The sequence below is a fragment of the Neovison vison genome, chromosome 1 (assembly GCF_020171115.1).
Source record: "Neovison vison isolate M4711 chromosome 1, ASM_NN_V1, whole genome shotgun sequence".
NCBI lineage: Eukaryota > Metazoa > Chordata > Mammalia > Carnivora > Mustelidae > Neogale > Neogale vison.
The window spans coordinates 99715377-99721376 of NC_058091.1; positions in this window are offsets into that span (position 1 = coordinate 99715377).

The following is a 6000-nucleotide window of genomic DNA, read 5'->3' on the forward strand; positions in this document are numbered from 1 at the left end:
AGGACTTGGTCTCTGTCATAGTTCATATATAGATTTTGGAGGAAAACCTTTCCATATCTGAATTCAAGCTATAGAATTTAGCAGTTACGTGTTCTTGGAAAAGTAGCTTAACCTCTCTGAACCAAAATGGAGCAAATAGCACCTAGAATACAGGATTGTTGTGAGCATCGAGAGATCATGTATATAATGTAATTAGTGCTGTGATCACAAAGCAATCTTTCAGAAATTATAATTTTTTAAAAATGTAGGTGGCAGGAAACCTCCATTTTCTGCATTAGCCTTAATTTCCCCTCCTAGGAGAGCCATGTGGGTCTTTAGCAGTAAGTCCTTCAGGCTTGGCATCCTGATTTAGGGTCCAAGATCATTTCCCGGATGACCATAAAGCAGTTTCTTAACCTGTGCGCTTCAGTTATGACTAAATCTTCTTCATTTGTATCTGAATCTCCTTTTTTGGTCTTTCTTTCTATCTCTCTTTCTTTTACAGGAAGTGTTTCCTCTTGTTCAGCAAAACACTGTGTACCCACTGGGATGTCTTCAGTGTCACAGAGAAGCCCAACCCCTGGGCCCAGCTCTAGTCCCTGCTGGGCCACAGTACTGAGGAAAAACTTATTTGGAACAGCGAGGGTGAAAGTGAAACATCACCAGAGCATCACCGGATGTTGGCTGTATCCTGTGTCAGCCTTCTTCCAGAGGGTCTCTCCGTGACCTGTCCATCAGCGGCCTCGGCCCAATGTCCCCTCCCTCCCTGCACCCTGCAGCCAACACTCTGTGTTCCTTTCTGGGCTCTCTCCTGGGTCGCCTACACCTTTCGCACATATCAGTAAATGAACTCTCCTGGTACTGGGGCATGCCACCTGTGTTGTTGGGACCCTGCCCGAAACACTTCCCAGCTTCTCCAGAACACTGGGAAACTCTCTGAGCGCTGGGATCCACTTTTCCTTGCGTGTGATTCTCTCTTATAAAGCTCCATGCTGGGAGGTGGCGGAAGGTTCAGGAAAGACTGGGAGAAACACTGGCATTACAAAACAGGAATAGAAAATATGTGATGGCGGAGAGCCTTCCCTGAAAGGACTTTCTTTCCATCTGAGATGAAACGGTGAGGGTTGAGCGCTGAGCGCTGCTCCTCCTCTTCTGGCGCCACTGTCTGTGTAGACACATGCCATGTCTCTCCTCAGGTGAACTTTTTTTTTTTTTTTTAAGATTTTATTTATTTATTTATTTGACAGACAGAGATCACAAAAGCAGGCAGAGAGTTAGGCAGAGAGAAAGGAGGAAGCAGGCTCCCTGCTGAGCAGAGAGCCCGATGTGGGGCTCCATCCCAGGACACTGAGATCATGACCTGAGCCTGAGCCTAAGGCAGCGGCTTAATCCACTGAACCACCCAGGCGCTCCCCAGGTAAACCACTTTTTCAAAGAACCTCCAAATTCCCTTCTCCCGGTCTCTCTAAAAGACCTGCTGTTGTGGTTACTGCAAGAAAATCTCATTACTCAGTTGCTTGAAGCAAATCTTACCCTTTACTTTTCGTTTCTGCTCTTCTAGTAAAATTCCAAAGGAGCCTTCCTCGCCAGACACTTTATTCCGTGCTTTTTTCATTAAGAGCTACCCTCCTTGGCGAAGGGGGCTGAAATGCGAGCTACCCGCCTCCCAGCTCGCGCCGCTGCTCTGCCCTGCCCGCTAGTGGTACAAGGAGGTCAGAGCAGAGGCTCCCCAGCCTTCTGGCTGCTGGAGATGGCCAAAGATCAGCCTTCAGCCCTGGCAATTTCTCAGTAATAGAGCTCTCGCTTGATGCAGCTTTCTGGCTAGAAGAGAATCAACTTTAAGAGCAGCTGTCTTGGACCCTAGTTGAAGTCAAAGTGCGCAAGAAAGGCAGGTCATCCTGATGCATTCAATATATTTCTTCGGAGTAACTACTCTGGGATCCTTTGATATGAACCTGCAATTCGGCACACTGGAGAAGACTGGCAAAGTGTGAGACAAGTGGCAGGGCTAGAGTCCCTTTTTCACCACCACCTTTATCTTCCTCCGTCCTCTCATACTCCCTCCTGATGGGGAATTGGGTGGTCAGTCCCGGTTCTCCAGAGAACAGAACCAGTAAGCATCCATCCATCCATCCATCCATCCACTATCTAGAGATTTACTATAAAGAAGCTGGCTCACACAACTACAGAAGCTGAGAAGTCCCATAATCTACAGTCCAGGAGCTAGAAACCCAGGAAGGCTGGTGGTAGAATTCCAGTCGGAGTCTGAGGGCCTGCCCAAAGGCAGAAGACTCACCTCTCTGCTCAAGCAGTCAGGCAGAGAGAGAGAAATTCAACCTCCCTCTGCTTGTCGGTGTTATTCATGTTCCCAGCAGGTTGATGATGCCCATGTTGGGGAGGGCAATCTCACTCATTTCACCAATTCAAATGCTTCATTCTTCCCTAGAAACACCCTTGAAGATACACAGGAATAAAGTTTAGTCTGTTTCTCTGGATGTCCCATGGCCCAGGCAAATTCACCGTCCTGGGGAAAAAGTGATTTGAAAGACGATGTAGCCTGACAAAGTTAAGTGAAGCACTAGCATAAAAATGAGAGGAGGTACATGGGTGCAACGTCAGCTTCACAGATGCTGTGGGATAAAGAATTCAAAAGTGCTAACCATCACCACACCAACTTCATAAGGAAGCAGAGGAAGGGCTGCCTGCCACCCAATGTCCAGAATGAAGCCAAGAAGGAGTTTTGGAGGTTGGGGCATCTCACTCTGCTATTCCAAGATGAGGCTGGAAGCCCCAGGGAAGGGCGGTGTGGTTGGTATCCAGAGCATCCTGAAGGTAGGACAGAAGAAAGACCAAAGGGAGGAATTTCCAGATGTCCTCAGAGTTAAGGGACTCTTTAGAAATTAAAAAAAAAAAAAAAAAAAAAAAGACTCATGAGAACAGTAAAAAGAAATAGTTTGCAATGTTCTCTACCCTCTGTGTATGCATTTTTGTTTTAATGTTATCTTCTTTGGGATACCATATTTTCCCTTCAAAGCATTCCAGGCACGTAAGGTACAAAAAGTTAACATAGAAGATGCAATTCATTTCTGGTGCTCAAGAGAAGGAGGTGAAGATGCCCATATCCTAAATGGAATTTTGTGTTTTCCCTTTGGAATGTCATATAACTCAGTAGACTTCCACCCTGACTTCACAACAGAATAACCTATAGAGATTATCTAAAATTAAATCACAGCTGGCAGGGGGGCTGGAGCTGGACATTTGTTTGAGAAGCTCCCTGAGTGACCTTGGTGAAGCCAGGACTAGCCCATTCCATTAGCACTTGGCTAATGTACTCGACACATTTGGTGGATTAGGTAGACATTTTGGAGAAATGGCGACATGTTCTACCATGACTCTTGCGGTGGCCTGCAGAGTTCCCAGGGGTACCCCTGCACACACAACAGGAATGATATTCAAATGGCTTTATTTCATAGCACTGTAGTCTGGTCATGTTATTATTTTCTTCCTATGTTGCTTTTATCCTGAAGCTTCTGAAATCTAGAAAAGTTTATAGTGGGGAAAAAAAAAAGGTTTCTTCATACTAGCTACTTAGACTTTTCTCTTTTATTTTGCATTTGGGTATTTTTTTTTCCTGTCATATATTCTGTATATACTGAAAGAGTTTTCTCAAAAAAACCCTTTCTTTCTGCCTTATCTTTCTCCTTTACTTAGTGACTTCTGATTTGGTTTTTGAGCTCCCAGCACATTTGCTTCTTAAGTCTGTGAGGAGATGCTGCCTGGTCACGAGCCACACCCAAATCTGATTTAACTTCTCCTCCTCTCGGCTGTACTGCATTTAGAAAATGAGTGCTTGATGAATTCACCTATGTTGGCCTTGCTGCCTAAACTGTAAACCTGTAGAAGGAAATAACAGCTACTTGGATTGACTTCCCCAGTCTTTTTTTTTTTTTTCTTCTTTTTTTCGACTTCCCCAGTCTTGGACCTATGGAAAGGGCTGAAACATTTTAGTAGATGAAAATTATCAAAGGCAAGATTCCCTTCTTCAATGAAATACTTAATTTCCATGTGATTTTAATGCTGTGCTTCCCTGCCCTTCCCTTCCTTCTACCCCTAATTTTCAGAAGTGATGCCCAGACTGGGTGAAGTTAAGGGGCGGAGAGACTTCAGCATTCAGCTCCTTGGCTGAGAACTTCCTTTTGACTTTCTGTGGGAGGAAATGTGTGAAAGTGGTCTGCTTCGCCCTCTAGTGGTGGCCAAGTTGCAGAACACCTTCAAAGACGGGATTACTACCATGTAAAGCTCTCCAGAATGGTATTGAAACTCCAGTTTGTATAATAATGTGTGTATTACATACACAGTTGTTACCTCAGCCTTCATTTGCTGTTTTTTTTTTTTTTAATAAGAAGCTTACAGTCCTTTGGTTAAAGGCGGTAGTCATGCACAGGAGGATGAAGAGGAAACTCTCTGGAAGGGAGTTTCAGATCAGAGTCTATCATTCTGAAAGTTGGGGATCCCAGCAGCATCCCACAGGCCCCTTCAAATGTTTTCTCCCTTCTCTGCCCAGGTATTTTCCCGGACTACATAAGGGCACCTGTGCGATCAGGTCTGGTAATGCTCCAGGCATTATAGTCCCTTAGGGTAAATACTCAAGCAAAATCCTAAAATAACAACCCAATGTGGTCCGAACAGTTGACCCATTATGTACCCCCAGGTGTTCAATCAAGTCTCACTGACTTAAAGAAAGTCACTTTGTTTCTGAATTTTATTGTGGATAGTAGTGGTGTGGTGATTTTGTGTTGGTTGGTTTTCTGATGCTCAACTAACCCTTCTCAGATAGGGGCTCTGTAGAAGATAAGGAAAAACAGGAGGAAGAGCGTATCTTCTGCAGAGAAAATACACCCTCGGCCTACAAACAGTGCTGTCTTCTAGGATGGTATTTTGTCAGCAAATTGCAAACACTTTCTCCAAATTGCAGGCACATTTTGAGTCCCGATGATATGGTTCATGAAGCAATTTGTAGTCAGTTTCTTTCACAAAATGATGATGTTTAAGAACATCTTGCAATTAGGTCAAAGGAAAACAGTGTTTATTCTATGAGCTGAGAACAGGCTGCAAGTCTGAGTTCTAATTAACCCAGTGGTGGATTCATTAACACCAAGCATCTGTTGTCAAGGAAGGCATGGAAGCAGTTCCACAGGTAACATTTTGCAAGGAACTTCTTTATAACAGCTGTTCACTCAGACAAATGATGATGGCAGTGCATATACCCTGATGCTTGAAAGGTTTACCTGATGAAAACTTTACCTCTAACTGGATTCTTCTCACCTCAAATCCACTTGTGAGAAAATGGAGATTCCCTCCCTCCCAACAAACATGTGCAAGGGAGTTACCGGGAAATAAGCAAGTGATCACAGATCAAAGTATTAGTCCATTAGTCCATGCATTCTGAGCAAATACAAACAGCAAGGCCCTAGAGAGAAAGCTTGCTTTTGTTTTCAGTGCTAGATCACAATCGGCTCCTTCAGAGCCCCAGAGAGCCAGAGGCAGAACAGTCCTTGTTCCACATTATGCTTTCCTAGTGCAGGGTTAGGGCTTTGACCGAAATGCTAATTATAGAATCTCCTTGGAAGCCTGTAGGGTTCCACTGTATCTACTTGATGATAGCGATGAAATCCCTCTCTAGTAAATCTCCACAATCCTGGGAAAAGTGTCAAAGAAATTAATTAATGAAAAAAGAGCGATTCATCTGGTACCTCAGAGTTGAAGGATGGATAGAAAATTAACCTTAGTCACTTCAGTATTCCTGCCACCCAAATTCCTCTGTCCATTCTTGATAACACATTACACACACACACACACACACACACACACACACACACACACACACACCCTCTTTCAGTACTTTTGGTGAGTGTATTTGCTTTCTGGTGTTTCTTCCCATGGGAGGCAGGTGAAGGAGAGAAAGGATTGTCTACGTGGAGGAAGAGGCTGATTTTTTTTTTTTAAGATTTATTTATTTAT